The sequence below is a fragment of the Rhinoraja longicauda genome, chromosome 13 (genome assembly GCF_053455715.1).
Source record: "Rhinoraja longicauda isolate Sanriku21f chromosome 13, sRhiLon1.1, whole genome shotgun sequence".
Classification (NCBI taxonomy): Eukaryota; Metazoa; Chordata; class Chondrichthyes; order Rajiformes; family Arhynchobatidae; genus Rhinoraja; species Rhinoraja longicauda.
The window spans coordinates 6,361,842-6,379,324 of record NC_135965.1 but is presented as its reverse complement, the minus strand read 5'-3'; the positions used below and the strand labels follow the sequence as shown (position 1 = coordinate 6,379,324).

Here is a 17,483-nt window from a genome sequence, read left to right as displayed (position 1 = left end):
GAAACAACAGGTACTAGGATAATATAGCACCAGGATTCACTGATCAGACTTTAAAATGATACATTACTTCCAACACGTGACAAACAATAGATGATGCTTGATCATTCGATCAACCAATTTTCCTGAAAGCAGACAAACCATTGATCAGTTCACAGTCATACGCTGTGTATTATTGAACAATTCTGTAGAAACAGCACTATACAGTCAGGGAAATTTTACAAGAGGAGAATAAGTCACATTAAAAAGAATAAGATGTCATTTTGTTTTGTGTCTGTATAATACATAACATAAAGCCAAATGCAACAGCAGACCAGTCATCTCTGTGAGGGACTCAAGAAGCACATTTTCAAAGCACCTATCCCATCACTGAACATGGATTAAACATCCAGATCCCAGATTAGGTTGTCATAATTGATGACTCAATTAAAGTGAGAACGGTGGCATATTATTTTTGCTTCGCATTTTGACACTTTGTTGTTAGTTAGAATAGCAGATGCTAATGTTAGCAACCCAATAATTTAAATAGGAAATACCAAGCAAATAGTCAAGTAAGTCAATAAGAAAAGTCAAACAATTATTCATTTATTATTTGTAAGATTTTGGATGCTCATTTGTTTTGGAAAATAACAGCAGATCCAATGAACCAGTTAACACTTAAGGGCCTGTCCCACTAAGGTGATTTTTTAGGCGACTTCCGGCGACTGTCAAAGTCGTAGCAAATCGCTGAAATTTTCTTTTACCCTACGACAATGACCACGGCAATGCCGAGTCAGGTCGATACAAGTAACTTTTTTTTGTGAAACTAGCACCTGGCTAAGAGATTACAGCGTCTTCGGAAACATCACAAAATTCACATGCTCACCAATGCTTCTCCGGCGTCCTAATTTTTGCTGAAATCACTGACAAGTCTGTAATTACTTGAGAGTTTTGAAATATAACATCTAGTCCAGGTTATTTGAAAACCAAGCTTCACGGTAACAAGGCATAAACTGGATGGATTTCCTGTTTACTGATAGCAATATATTAAGAAATTTAATTTTAAACATGGTTAAACGGATTTTTGTGCATGAGTGGGCATTCTATGAAAATGTATTGGAGATGCATATCTGGTTTCTGGGTTGCATACATGTGTTGGGAGCCTACTCTAAAAGTAATCGCTAATGGCCTTAAACATCGAAAAATTCCCACGCTTACCTGACCATCAAACTGTCGCCTCCAATCTACCTGTCAAATGTCCTGATGGTAAATAAATTGGTTAAACACAAGTATTTTATGGTATCTTCAAATGACTTTACTTAATTTAATATTACGTGCTTCTAAATGCATTTGCGACAACCTAGCAAACCTGGGAAGAGCGTACGACAGCACCCGCAATAAGCAAAGATACCTGGCGACAAACCAGCTGTCGCCGAGAAATTCCAAGCCGGTTAATTTCTCAGCAACGCGCCGAGATCCACCTGGTCGCCGACAGTCACCTAAAAATCGCCTGTGGGACAGGCCCTTTCCTTGACAGCATGTTGCAAATATGCATCATCAGATTTACAAAATTAAATGATCAAATTCAGCTTGGACTCCCAGGGATATTTTGCACAATTTACAAGTTTATCCATGAAAGTGCTGCCATGTATATTAACTGATATTTCTTTCCATAGGTGAAGCTTCGACAACTTTTGCAAGCGCAGCAGCGACCAGGTCCCCAGAGCAAAGTACAACAATGACACCTTATACAACTGAATCAACATCAACAGTGCCAGGTACCGTAAATTGCAACTCGTACTCTAAATGGGTCCACTAAATGCAGTTGTGCTTGGTTCTGAGAATGAAATTAAGAGGTGACATCAATGAATATTGAAAGGAAATTGGTCTCTTTGTTTCACAAATCATGTAAAATGCCGCAGCGAAAGTTGAACTGGTGAGATGAAATGTTAAAGGGGATGTAAACAATCAATGAATAATTGGGTGGATAACATTTGGAGTTCTGATGAAACATAAGAATCACGAAAAACTTTGATGTGGAATTATTTTCTCTGTGTTATGCATGGACTTGTCACCGTGCCATCAACCAATGTTCATGAAAGCAGACAAACCATTGATCAGTTCACAGTCATACATTGTGTATTATTGAACAATTCTATAGAAGCAACACTGTGCAGTGGGGAATTTTACAAGAGGAGAATATGTCACATTAAAAATAAAAATATGTCTTTTTTTTGTTTAAAAACATACATTACTTATCACCAAAAGTGACAAACAGTAGATGATTCTTGATCAAACAATGTTCCTCAAAGAGGCCAAACCATCGGTTCATTCGGTAACAAATCTGTTCATGATTCTTAAGACTCATTAGAACTCCCAAAATTACCCACCCAATTATTTGTTGAATTCATTGTTCTCACATTTACATGCACAGGAATTTACATGCAAAAATGTTTCATGATTCCAAACAACTCCAAATGTTATCCACACAATTATTAATGTAATCCTTGGCTAACATTTCTTCTCGTCAGTTTAATTTGCCCTGCAACACTTTACATGCTTTAAGACACAATAATTGTCCAATTTACCTTCCATTTCCATATCTTTTGATGCCACATCTTCATTTCATTCTCAGAAACAAGCACAACTGCCACTGTATCGACTACGTCCGCCACTAGCAGCGAAACAACAGGTACTTGGATAAGGCAGCACCAGCATTCACTGATCAGACATAAAAATGATACAATATTTATCCAACACATGTGATAAACAATAGTTGATGCTTGATCAAGTCATTAGCCAATCTTTCTCAAAGAGACCAATCTATCAGTCAGTTCGAAGTTATTTGCTGGAAATTGTTGAACAATTCTAGAGAAACAACAGAATGTGGTCAGGACAATATTGCAAGAGAAAAATAAGTCACTTGAAAAAGAAAAATATTTTGTCAGTTTACTTTCTTATGTATGTATAATTTCTAATATTATACAGAGTTGCAACTGGGATTTAATATTGTGGCCTAACACTTTGATGTCAGTTCTAAAAGCATTCACTCGTATAATCTCCTCGTTAATTTAAATAGAAATATTGTGCAAATAGTCAAATAAGCCAAAAATAAGTCAGGCAATATTTAATTTATAGTTTGTATTATCATTAGACATGAGAGTGCAGCATGTATTTTAACTGAGATTTCTCTGCATATTTGATTCCCCCACTATAAACATTCTGTACATTCACGCTATCTATTCCCATTTGATTTTATTACACCTCCACAAAATAAACCTTCAGCCTGCCTTCGTCCAAGAAATAAAATCCAAGACTGTACTTTTGCATATACAATATTTTAGTTATTTATACTGCCTACATTCTACCTTCTGGCCTTGAATACCAACAGCAAAATGAAACAAACCAAGTTCAATATATCTATGGGTATTAGAAAGATTTAATGTCTAGTGTAAATAAATTATAGGCAGCGGATTGATTAAAAAAAGGTCAATTAATTCTGGTAACTAATTGTTGCAGAATTTAAAATCTAACACCAAATGTTCAATCAAAATAGCATGTAAAAATCCAATATTTTCAGTTGAAGTATACGACATGAAGCTTTGTGCAATAACATATTGACAGTTCGGTGCACAACACAGTGATAACAATTCAGGTACCAGATAATGCAGCACCAGCATTCACTGATCAGACTTTAAAAACATACATTACTTAACACCAAAAGTGACAAACAGTAGATGTTTCTTGATCAAACAATGTTCATCAAAGAGGCCAAACCATCGGTTCATTCGGTACCAAAATTGTTCATGATTCTTAAGATTCATTAGATTTCCAAAAATTACCCACCCAATTATTTGTTGAATTCATTGTTCTCACATTTCTTGTCATCAGTTTAATTTTCACTACCCCACTTTACCTGCTCTATGAATAAAAAATAATCCAATTTTCCTTCCATATCCATTGATGTCACATCTTCATTTCATTCTCAGAACCAAGCACAACAACTGCCACTGAATCGACTACATCTGCCACCAGCAGCGAAACAACAGGTATGAGGATAATGCAGCACCAACCTTCACTGATCTGAACGGAATATGCTTGTACATGTTCAATACTTTCAGTTGACGACTACTACATTAAAAATTGTTCAATACAATTGTGATAATTCCGTGCAAAACTGACAAAGGAATTTACATGCAAAAATATTTCATGATTCCAAACAACTCTAAATGTTATCCACACAATTATTCATGTAATCCTTGGCTAACATTTCTTCTCGTCAGTTTCATTTACACTGCTACACTTTACATGCTTCATGACACAATAAATGTTTAATTTACCTTCCATTTCCATTGCAACATCTATTGATGTCACATCTTCATTTCATTCTCAGAACCAAGCACAACTGTCACTGCATCGACTACGTCCGCCACTAGCAGCGAAACAACAGGTACTTGGATAAGGCAGCACCAGCATTCACTGATCAGACTTTAAAATGATACAATATTTACCAACATATGTTACAAACAACAGTTGATGCTTGATCAAGATATTAGGTAATCTTTCTCAAAGGGACCAATCTATCAGTCAGTTCGAAGTAATTTGCTGAGAATTGTTGACCAATTCAAGAGAAACAACAGAGTGTGTTCTGGCGAAAATTGCAAGAGAAAAATAAATCATTTGAAAAAGAAAAATATTTTGTCAGTTTACGGTCTTATGTATGTATAATTTCTAATATTATACAGAGCATTTAAAAATCCAATATTTTCAGTTGAAGTATACGACATGAAATTTGTGAAATAACATGATGCAGTTCGGTGCACAACACAGTGATAACACAGGGCTGACTTAAGGAGGTCGTGAAACCGCTCCACGGGCCCATTAGCCTGTGGGTGATACGCTGTGGTGTGCTGCAACCTGGAATCGTACAGCTCTGTTAGCGTAGCCCAAAGGGCAGAGGTGAACTGGGACCCCCGGTCGGTGGTGATGACTGACGGAACACCAAAACGGGCCACCCAATGCAGGGCCATGGCCCGGGCACAAGAGGCGGCGGAGGTGTCGGACAACAGGAAGGCCTCAGGCCAACGGGTAAACCGGTCAACCACCATGAGTAGGTGAGTGTAGCCCCTAGAGGAAGGTAAAGGACCAACTAAATCCACATGAATGTGGAAAAATCGGACCTCAGGAACCACAAACTCCTGTACAGGAGGTTGGACATGCCGGTGAACTTTGGAGGTCTGGCAGGGAACACAGGATAGGGCCCAAGCGGCTACTTGCTTCTGCAGGCCACGCCAAACAAATCTAGCGGCTACTAAGGCTGAGGTGGAGCGAATGGACGGGTGCGCCAGCCCATGAATGGCATCAAACACCCGACGCTGAAGGGCGGCCGGCACCACCGGCCTGGGGTGGGAGAGTGAAATATCACACCAGACTTTTGTACCCGAGGTCCCACAAGCCACATGGGCCAACTTTAACCCCGAAGTGGTGGAGTGATATGTTGAGGCAATGTCTGCCAGGCGCTGTGCCTCCGCAAGCTCCTGAAAATCAACCTTGCACTCCACCGCCGAAATTGGGGGAACGGCTGGCCTGGACAGGGCATCAGCAACGGCATTAAGCTTACCAGCGATGTGGCGAACATCCGTGGTAAACTCTGAGATGGAAGTCAGGTGTCGCTGCTGGCGGGCCGACCATGGGTCAGACACATTAGAAAAAGCGAAAGTCAGCGGTTTATGATCTGTAAAGGCCACGAACGGGCAGCCTTCTAGAAAATACCTAAAGTGGCGGACAGCCAAATAGAGAGCCAGAAGCTCGCGGTCAAAGGTGCTATATTTCAGCTCAGCCTGATTAAGCTGTCGGCTGAAAAACGCCAAGGGCTGCCAACTGCCATCAACATGCTGTTCCAAGACCCCTGCCACCGCCACGTCTGACGCATCGACCGTCAGGGCCGTGGGGGTGGAGTTGCTCGGGTGGACGAGCATGGTGGCGTCTGCCAGAGCCATTTTAGCTGCTTCAAAGGCCGTATCGGCTGCAGCGGACCACTTTAACTCGACAGGTTTACCCGCGAGACATTGGAAGAGCGGACGCATGATCCGTGCTGCTGCAGGCACGAACCTGTGGTAGAAATTCACCATCCCTACAAACTCCTGCAACCCCTTTACCGTGGTGGGCCGTGGAAAGGCACAAACTGCCTCCACTTTTTCCGGCAAAGGAGTGGCACCGGCTGAGGTGATCCGGTGACCTAGGAAATCAATAGAGGAAAGACCAAATTGACACTTTGAGGGGTGAATGATTAGCCCGTGATCTTGAAGCCGCTGGAACACAGTCCGTAAATGGACCAGATGTTCTTGCACCGAGCGACTGGCGACCAGGATATCATCCAAATAAATAAAAACAAAAGACAATTCCCGACCAACATGGTCCATAAGTCTCTGGATCGCGTGCGTCGCGTTTTTCAAACCGAAAGGCATACGCAACCATTCGAACAATCCGAACGGAGTGATCATGGCAGTCTTTGGTACGTCTTCCGGATGCACAGGAATCTGGTGGTACCCCCGCACCAAATCAATTTTGGAGAATACCGTGGCACCTTCCAGACTAGACGAGAAGTCCTGGATGAGCGGTACGGGGTAGCGGTCGGCAGTGGTGATGGCGTTAAGACGCCGGTAATCTCCACATGGTCTCCAACCCCCAGATGCTTTGGAGACCATATGCAACGGAGAAGCCCACGGACTGTCGGAACGACGGACAATGCCCAGTTGTTCCATTTTCAGGAATTCTTCACGCGCAACCATCAGTTTGTCCGGCGGCAATCTCCGGGCCCGAGCGAAAACGGGGGGCCCCTCGGTGGAAATATAATGGACAACGCTGTGCTTTGCAGAGGGAGCGTCAAAACGCTGAATGAGCAGCTCCGGAAACTCAGCCAGAACCGCAGCATACGGGCCGGAGGCCGCGACTACAGCCTGGACTGTCGGGCTGGGCGGGGTGGCAGGTGGTGGAGCAGCGGGCTCATCGCTGCTAGCGGAGGATCGGACTTTTACCTCGGACATCGGCCACTAGCGAAAAGGCCCAGAGAAAATCTGCGCCCAGGATCGCCTGACCGACTTCTGCGATGATAAACGACCATTCGTAAGTACAGGTACCGAAAGACAGAGACATTCCCTGCGTACCATAGGTGCGGATGGTGCTACCGTTGACCGCGATGAGGGTAGGCCCTCTCTTACCCGATCGAGCTTCGAGATCGGTCGGCGGCACGATGCTTACTATGGCTCCCGTATCGACTAAGAACTCTGTGCCTGTGAATCGATCCACGACGTAGAGGCGGCGGTTTTGGCCAATCGCAACTGCCTCTGTGTACGATCGGCTGAGGCAGTTCCCGAGAAAGTGCAAGGTGAGCGGCAGTTGTGGGCTTCTCCACCCCATCGCAGATGATAATAACACCAGTCGCGCTTGTGCGGCTCCTTTTTTCGGGGTTTTGGAGAAATGGCGGGAGTCGCGGCGCCATCTTGGTGTCGCGGCGGGCTGCCCGATGGTACCAAGACTGTTGATCGAACTATATTTTCGCAATTTCGACGCCATGAGCGCATCGGCTTTCTCCGCGTATGCCACGGGATCCTCGAAAGAACAATCCGTGAGCATAAGCCTAACGTTTTCTGGGAGTTGCTCCCGGAATGCCTGCTCAAACATGAGGCAATCCTTGTGCCCGCCTGCCAGCCCCAACATTTCGACCATGAGGACGGACGGCAGCCGATCTCCAGCTTTGGATGGCCCGTCGGGAGGAGCTGGATGCGCTGGCTGTCTTTTCCGCAGCGTCGGGCGGCGCACAGCAGGTCGGGGCCTCCGTCGACCGCGTCTCATGCCGACCTCCGCAGCGAAATCCGCCATCGGGCACCCCGGCGCAGGTACGTCGTTCTCGCACGGCCCGCCGGCAGTTCCTTCAGACGCCATCAGAGGTCACTGGTGGTCGGCCCAGTCAGCACAACCTCCCATACCGTTGGAGGCCACCAGAGGTCGATGGTGGGCATCCCAGTCGGCACCGTCGCATTTACCACCGGACACCAGCAGAGGGAGCTGGTGCTATTAGCACCGTCGCTGGGGACCAGCAGTAAAGCAATGTCGCCCACCTTGTGCCTTTCCGGGAAACGGAGGTGCCGGCCATCAGTGATTCCTTCGGCGGCCGGCCAGATCCATCGCGTGTTCGCTCGGGATCGCCGCACCGGGGGTCAGTTCCTCGTGGACACTGGAGCGGAGGTGAGCGTCCTGCCTCCTTCCACCGCCGATATCCATGCGGGTAAACGCGGCCCCCTCCTCACTGCGGCGAACGGGAGCCCCATCAGCACTTATGGGGTCCGCAAGCTCGCCCTTAACTACGGCCATAGCTGGTTTTCGAGGGGGTTTGTCATTGCCGACTTTTCCCAGCCGCTGCTGGGCGCTGACTTCCTGCGAGCGCATTCAATGCTCATGGATGTCAGGCGGCAGCGCCTGGTGCACTCCAGCATGGTGAGGCTGGTCCAACGGATTTCAGGGACATTCTTGAACCCCACTTCCGCTCCTCCGCTCCCAAGCACGCGGTGCAGCATCATATCCCCACCACCGGGCGGCCCGTGCACGCCCGAGCGCTGCTCACTCCAGACAAGCTCCTTCTAGCTCGGGAGGAGTTCTGCCAGATGGAGTCAATAAGCATCGTGCGCCCCTCCGATAGCCCGTGGGCGTCACCACTCCACTTGGTCCCCAAGGTGGACGGGGCTGGCGCCCACATGGGGATTACCGTCGCTTGAATGTTGCGACCATCGCCGACAGGTAACCGGTCCCACATATCCAGGGCTTTAATGCCCACCTGGCCGGAGAATCGGTGTTCTCCAAGGTGGATCTTGTGCGCGGGTATAATCAAATCCCGGTCCACCCCGACGACATCCCCAAGACTGCCATCATTACACCGTTTGGCCTGTTCGAGTTTTTACGGATGCCGTTCGGGTTGAAGAACGCCGCACAGGCCTTCCAACGGCTTATGGACTGTGTGTGCCGTGGCCTGGACTTTGTTTTCATATACTTGGACGACGTACTCGTGGCTAGCCGCTCGAGGCAGGAGCACTGCACCCACCTCCGCCAGCTGTGCCAGCGCCTCAGTGAGTACGGGTTGTCTGTCAACATGTCCAAGTGCCGTTTTGGGGTGACGGCCATCGATTTCCTCGGCCATCGGGTGACCCCACAAGGGGTGGTACCTCTTCCGGACAGGGTCAACGCTTTCCGCCGGTTCCCCCGACCGACCACTGTCAAGGGCCTGCAGGAATTCGCCGGGATGATTTCCTTCTATCACCGCTTCCTGCCGGCGGTAGTCGGAGCTATGCGCCCACTCTTCCACCTCATGGCTGGTCGTCGCAAGGAGGTCGAGTGGGACGACGAAGCAGGAGCGGCGTTTCAGCATGCTAAGGAGGCCCTGGCCAGGGCCACGATGCTCGTCCATCCCAGGGAGGATGCCCCAACCGCCCTGACCGTGGAAGCTTCCGAGGTGGCGGTCGGTGCGGTGCTGGAGCAGCTCATTGACGGGTGCTGGTGGCCACTCACTTTCTTTAGCAGTGAGCTCCTAGCCCTCTACCTCGCCGTACGCCACTTTCGGTACTTCCTGGAGGGGAGGCACTTCACCGCATTTACGGACCACAAGCCACTCACCTTTGCGTTTGCCAAGGTTTCGGATCCATGGTCTGCTCGGCAACAGAGGCAGTTGGCGTACGTGTCTGAGTACACCACCTCAATGTGTTTAGTGGAGGGCAAGAACAACAGGGTGGCCGACGCCTTGTCTAGATCCGCGGTCCACGCCGTTCTACAAATGGCCGGGGGTATTGACTATTCCGCTCTAGCAGCCGCACTGCTGGGAGACGAGGAGATGGCCAACTATCGCACGGCCGTTTCGGGCCTGCAGCTAGAGGACATTGTCTGTGGCCCAGGGGACGCAACGCTGTTGTGTGACACTTCCACTGGCCTGCCGCGGCCCACCGTCCCCGTCGCCTGGCGGCGCAGGGTTTTCGAGGTGCTCCACGGGCTTTCTCATCCTTCCATTCGGGCGACGGTGGCCCTCGTAGCCTCCCGCTTCATGTGGCATGGGCTGCGTAAGCAGGACGCACACTGGGCACGCACCTGCATCCCGTGCCAGACCGCCAAGATCCAGCGACACGTGCGTGCGCCTCTGCAGGAGTTTGGTGTCCCTAGACAGCGGTTCGACCACATTCATGAGGACATCGTGGGGCCGCTGCCGTCGTCCCGGGGCATGACCCACCTCTTCACCGTGGTCGATCGCTTCACGAAGTGGCCGGAGGCCATTCCGCTGGCGGACACCTCGACAGCCACCTGTGTTCGGGCCTTGGCGGCGCACTGGATCGCCCGGTTCGGGGTGCCACTGGACATTACATCGGACCAGGGGCCGCAGTTTACTTCGGAACTGTGGTCGGCTATGCCACGCTTCTTGGGAGTCCGCCTACACCACACTACGGCGTACCATCCACAGGCGAACGGTTTGGTGGAACGTTTTCACCGCCAGCTGAAGGCTGCCCTGAAGGCTCGGCTCACTGACCCAGATTGGGTGGATGCCCAGCCGCAGAGTTGGTGTACAGGGCCCCTTTGACGGTTCCCGGGGAGTTCATTCCACCGGAGCAGGGTTAGGTGGAGCAGCATTTGGACACCCTGCAACGTCTTCGGCAGACGGTGGGCAGGCTGGCGCCGGTGCCTACGTCTCGTCATGGGACCTTCCATCCGCACGTCCCTCCTGCTCTGGAGGACTGCCAGTTTGTTTTTCTGCGCAGGGACGCTCATCGGACACCTCTCCAGCGGCCGTACGAGGGCCCCTTCCGGGTCCAGCAACACGGCTCGTCCACATTTGTTCTGGACATGGGGGCCGCAGTGAGACTGTTTCATTTGCACGGCTGAAGCCGGCACACGTGGACATTGATCAGCCGGTGCCGGTTGCGCAGCCCCACCCGTGCGGTCGCCCTCCGTCCACGTTACCCCCGCCAGTGTCTTCTACGTCCCCTCCACCTGTCGGTCAGTCGCCGGTCCCTGCGCCGGGCGTGGTGCGCACCCAGGCTGATCGCCTCGTCCGCCCTCCTGTCCGCTTCATACCTCCAGTTCTTGGGGGGGGGGGGGTCCTGTGGCGGTCCCTGGGTATCAGGCCACTCCTAGGGTCAGCCCCCTCGGCACTTGATGGAGAGGCTTAAGGGGTTAAGACTCAGGCCATTAGGGGGAGTGGTTTATCCCTCGGTGGACTTTGTTGTGAGTGGAGGCTCACAACCAAATAAATAACTTTCTAAACCTGCCTGGCGTCCAGCCTTTTTCTGGCCTCCGCCAGGCCATTACATTGTATAGTTTCTAACATTATACAGAGTTGCAAATGGGATATAATATTGTAGCCTAACACTTTGATGTCAGTTCTAAAAACATTCACCAGTATAATCACCTCGTTAATTTAAATAGAAATATTGTGCAAATAGTCAAATAAGCCAACAAAAGTCAGGCAATTTTTAATTTATACTTTGTATTATAATTGATGCTTCTATGTTTGGAAAATAGTAGTTTATATAATGCCCCAGTCATCAATTACATGACTGCAAGATGCTAAGATGCTGCACATTCACCCTATCTATTCCCATTTGATTTTATTACACCTCCACAAGATAAACCTTCAGCCTCCTTTCATCCAAGAAATAAAATCCAAGACTGGACTTTTGCATATACAATATTTTAGTTATTTATACTGCCCACATTCTACCTTCTGGCCTTGAATAACAACAGCAAAATGAAGCAAACCAAGTTCAAAATTGCTATGGATATTAGAAAGATTTAACCTCTAGTGTAAATAAATTATAGGCAGAAGATTGATTAAGAAATGGCCAATTAATTCAGGTAACTAATTGTTACAGAATTTAAAATCTAACAGCAAATGCTCAATCAATGCGCAAGTGGAAGCGGAAGTGGCGGCGCCTAACGGCTGCGGCTCACTAGCAGTCTGTTCGTCTTTTTTCCTTTTTTTTTTGTGTGTCGGTGTTGGGATGGTTGTTTTTTTTTTTTTGTGTATGTGTGGGGGGTGGTGGTGTGGGTGGGGGGTGGTGGTGTGGGTGGGGGGGTGGGGGAAACCTTTCTCTTTTAGGTCTCTTCCTCACGGCACGGGGTGCGGCTCGGCCGCGGTGCCTTCCATCGCCCGGCGCGGCTCGTCCGCGGGACTTTTCATCGCTGGTGCGGCTCGGCCGCTGGACGTAACATCGCCCGGTGCGGCTCGGCCGCTGGACTTAACAGTGCCCGGTGCAGCTCGTCCGTGGGGCCTAACATCGCCCGGCGCGGCTCGGCCGCGGGACTTTTCATCGCTGGTGCGGCTCGGCCGCTGGACTTAACATCGCCCGGTGCGGCTCGGCCGCTGGACTTAACATCGCCCGGTGCGGCTCGGCCGCGGGGCCTTCCATCGCCCGGTGCGGCTCGGCCGCGGGACCTAACATTGCCCGGCGCGGCTCGGTCGCGGGACTTAGCTGCGCACGGCTCGGCCGCGGGGCCTTCCATCGCACGGCTCAGCCGCGAGACGTTTCAGTGCCCGGTGTGACTCGGCCGCGGGGACTTCCATCCCCTTGCGGGGACTGTGCGGGTCGGTCGGGGACGAGCTGTCTGTCCGTGGGCGTGGAAGTTTTGTTGCCTCCATCACAGTGAGGGGGTGTTTGGAGTCACTGTGATGGACGTTTGTGTTGGGGTCATGTGTCTTGTGTTCTTTTTTTTTGTATGTGACTGCTATGTAGTTTCATTCGGTACCTTGGTACCGAATGACAAATAAAGCTCTGTTGACTGTTGACTGTTGACTGTTGACTGTTGACAGTTTGGTGCACAAGACAGTGATAACAATTTATGAAATAATGAAATAAAGGGTGTCCAATTTCCTTGAAATATCCATTGATGTCTCATCTTCATTTCATCCACAGAACCAAGTACAACAACTACCACTACATCGACTACTAGCAGCGAAACAACAGGTACCAGATAATGCAGCACCAGCATTCACTGATCAGACATTAAAAACATACATTAGTTACCACCAAAAGTGACAAAGAATAGATGCTTGATCAAACAATGTTCCTCAAAGAGGCCAAACCATCGGTTTATTCGGTACCAAAACTGTTCATGATTCTTAAGATTCATTAGAACTCCAAAAATTACTCACCCAATTATTTGTTGAATTCACTGTTCACAGTTCTTATCATATCATATCATATCATATACATACAGCCGGAAACAGGCCTTTATCGGCCCTCCAAGTCCGTGCCGCCCAGTGATCCCCGTACATTAACACTATCCTACACCCACTAGGGACAATTTTTACATTTACCCAGCCAATTAACCTACATACCTGTACGTCTTTGGAGTGTGGGAGGAAACCGAAGATCTCGGAGTAAACCCACGCAGGTCACGGGGAGAACGTATTCACTACCCCACTTTACCTGCTTTATGAATCAAAAATAGTCCCATTTTCTTTCAATATCCATTAATGTCACATCTTCATTTCATTCTCAGAACCAAGTACAACAACTGCCACTACATCGACTACTAGCAGCGAAACAACAGGTACCAGATAACATTTCTTCTTGTCAGTTTAATTTACACTGCTACACTTTACATGCTTTATGACACAATAAGTGTCCAATGTACCTTCCATTTCCATTGTAATATCTATCGATGTCACATCTTCATTTCATTCTCAGAACCAAGCACAACTGCCACTGCATCGACTACGTCCGCCACTAGCAGCGAAACAACAGGTACTAGGATAATGCAACACCAGCATTCACTGATTAGACATTAAAATGATACAATATTTACCAACACATGTGACAAACAACAGTTGATGCTTGATCAAGTCATTAGCTAATCTTTCTCAAAGTGACCAATCTATCAGTCAGTTCGAAGTTATTTGCTGAGAATTGTTGAACAATTCTAGATAAACAACAGAGTGTGGTCAGAAGAATATTGCAAGAGAAAAATAAGTCACTTGAAACAGAAAAATATTTTGTCAGTTTACTTTCTTCTGTATGTAAAATTTCTAATATTATACAGAGTTGCAACTGGGATATAATATTGTGGCTGAACACTTTGATGTCAGTTCAAAAAACATTCACTCGTATAATCACCTCGTTAATTTAAATAGAAATATCGTGCGTCTATGTTCGGAAAATAGTATTATAGATAATGCCCCAGTGATCAATTACATGCTGCAAGTTGCTAACTTGCATCATTAGATCTAAAAAACAAATAATAAAAGTCAGCTTGGACTTCCAGGGACATTTTACAAGTGTAGACATGAGAGTGCTGCATGTATTTTAACTGAGATTAGTTGCAGCCTATTTCCATTGTGGATGAAACAATTACTCTCTGAGACTAAGGAAGCTGGTCAAGACAAGTCTTATTGTTATTTCTAAATTTTCTTGTGCAGATTTTGAGTTCAAGTTGTAATTTATGGTACCTGTCTCTGTTGATGTTGATTCAGTTGTATAAGGTGTCATTGGACTTTGCTCTGTGGACTTGCTTGCTGCTGTGCTTGCAGAAGTTGCCGAAGCTTCACATATGCAGAGAAATGCCAGTTAAATTACATGGCAGCACTCTCATGGCTACACTTGTAGTTGTGTAAAATGTCTCTGGAAGTCCAAGCAGACTTTAATTATCTGATATTTTATCTGATGATGCCTTTTAGCAACATGCTGTCATGTAAGTGAGAACTGGGACATTGGATCTGCTGCTATTTTCCAAACAAAGAAGCATCTGTGATATTACAAATGATAAATTAATAATTGCCTGATTTTTATTATTTGTTTATTTGAATATTTGCATGCTGTTCCGACAAAGTATTGAGGTGATTATAATAACTTTTATAACTGACATCAAAGTGTTAGGCAACAATATTATACCAGACTTAAGACTCTATTCCCATCATCAATGGCTTTTGTTTTAAGCCTTTGGCTTTATATTATATCCTTTGGCTTTATATTATTTATTATGCAAATATATGAAGGCAAACTTTCATGTGACTTATTTTCCTCATGTAATAGTCTCCTGACTAAACTCTGCAGTTTCTATAGAATTGTTCAATAATACGCAGCAAATAACTTGAATGACTGATGGTTTGGCCTCTTTGAGGAAGATTGGTTATTATATTGATCAGGCATAATTTATTGTTTTGTTACTTGTGTTGGTAAATATTGTGTCGTAAGTCTGATCAGAGAATCCTGGTGCTGCATTGTCCTAGTACCTGTTGTTTCCCTGCTGGTGGCAGATGTAGTCGATGCAGTGGCAGTTGTTCTGCTTGGTTCTAAGAATGAAATGAAGATGTGACATCAATGGATATTGAAAGTGAATTGGACTATTTTTGGAAATAGTCTCTATGCTCAATTTGTCCATGCCACACATGATAAGGCATCAAAGCTGCCTCCATTTCCCAGCGGTGATTATATATCGCTCTAAGCCTTTCCTGTCCAAATGTCTTTCAGTTTATCATTGTCTTTCAGTTTATCAACTACTTCTTCGGGATGTCTGCTACATATCCATTCCTATCACCTTCTGTGAAAAACATCACTTCAAGTTTCTGTTATAATTTTTCCCATCTTTCTATGAGACTCCAGTTCTTGACTCCTTCACCCTGGGATAAAACTGTTCATTCATCCAATCTATTCGCATATGATTTTATAAACCTCTGTAAGATCAACCTTCAGTTTCCTTTTATCCAAGAAATAAAGTCCAAGCCTGCCCATCTTTTGTGTATATTTCAGATCTTTACACTGCCCACATCCAAGGTTCTGGCCTTGATTGATAACAGTAAAATGATAACTTCTGACAATTGATGACTACTACTGGCAATGCCATGCATAACACTTTGAAAACAATTCCATGCCATCATTTTTCATGATTCCTAAGTTCCAACAACAACTCCTGATGTTTTGTTTTTTTTGTTTTTTTTTTTAATTTTTATTTTTTTTTTCTTTGGAAGTAAGCACATTACATTTTAATGGTTCCTTTTTACAGGTGCCAAGAATTATTAAAACATTATTTGTACAACTTCCTTTTTAAAAAGAAATGAGAAAGAAAGAAGTAGTGAAGAGTAAAGAATAAATTAGTGAGTATAGAGTGAAAAAAAAAAGAAAAAAAAAAAAAAAAAAAAAAAGAAATGTGCGAAAGTAAAGCAAAAAGGAGATTCTCCCACGCAACCAATCGATGTTTTTTAATATTCTTAATCAATTTTCAGTCAAACCCAGAATTTTTAATTTTATGCTGATATTACACCGCATGATTCCACAAGGTCAATAAATGGAGACCAACTCGATAAGAATTGGTCTTTTTTTTCTATTAGGAGGAGTCTCATTTCTTCCAAATGTGCTGTTTCCAACATATTACCAATCCACATTTTAAATGTTGGTGGAGTAGACTTTTTCCACAATTTAAGTATGAGTTTTTTCGCTATTATTAAACCATAATTCAAAAATGAGATTTGGGATATATTTAATTTATTTACATCTCCAAAGATAATCATTTCCATGCTAGGTTCCATTTTTGTCTTAAATAAACTAGTAAATACATCAAATATATCACCCCAAAAACTTTGAAGTTTTATGCACGAAACGAAAGCGTGTGTAAGATTGGCATTTTGTGAAAGACATTTATCACAAATGGGTGAGATATTTGAATAAAATTTATTCAACCTAACTTTTGAGTAATATAGTCTGTGTAATATTTTAAATTGGATTAAATTATGTCTAGAGTTAATCGAACATTTATGTATGTATATCAAATACCTCTCCCATGTTTCTTTAGAAATTTTTATCAGTAATTCTTTTTCCCAATCTTCTCTAATTGCCTCTGTTGGAGGCAATTCTCTATTAAGAATACTGTTATATAGATATGATATTAATTTTTGTGAGTCCGCCTTAATATTCATTGCTTCTTCCAGTGGGTCTATCGTTATATTCTGTGATCTTGGTATATATTTTTTTATAAAGTCACATATCTGTAAATATTTAAAGTATTGGTTATTATTGAGATTAAATTTTGATTTTAATTGTTGAAATGATAATAAATTTCCCGTTTCATACATGTCACCCAACTTTTTAATTCCCTGTCTTTCCCATTGTCTATATGTTTTATCCATAATAGCTGGTTTAAATACCGGGTTATTCACTATTGGTGTTAATGAAGATAAGTTTCTTAATTTTAAATTTAATTTTATTTGTTTCCAAATTCGAATTATATTGTGTATAATTGGATTCTTCTTATATAATATATTATTCAATTTTATCGGGGAGAAGAGGATCGCTCCTAAATCATAAGGCAGACAATCCTCTTTTTCCATTCTTATCCATTCCATCTGTTGAGAAGGACACTCCAACCAATAAATAATATTCTTAATATGCACTGCCCAATAATAATATAAAAAATTAGGCAGTGCAAGTCCCCCTACATCTTTAGGTTTACACAAATGATTTCTTTTAATTCTATGTGCT

At 45.2% G+C, this 17,483-nt stretch overlaps 1 protein-coding gene and 1 long non-coding RNA gene across 2 annotated transcripts in view; both read left to right on the top strand.

The window, feature by feature from the left end:
• LOC144599353 (uncharacterized) overlaps window positions 1-17,483 on the top strand; it is a 391,192-nt gene that overhangs the window by 251,857 nt on the left and 121,852 nt on the right. The gene's annotated exons all lie outside the window — the stretch shown is intronic.
• Window positions 1,651-12,973, top strand: LOC144599411 (uncharacterized). The gene is made up of 3 exons (XR_013547997.1): window positions 1,651-1,754; window positions 3,966-4,025; window positions 12,924-12,973. It is a non-coding gene; the product is annotated as an uncharacterized LOC144599411 (long non-coding RNA).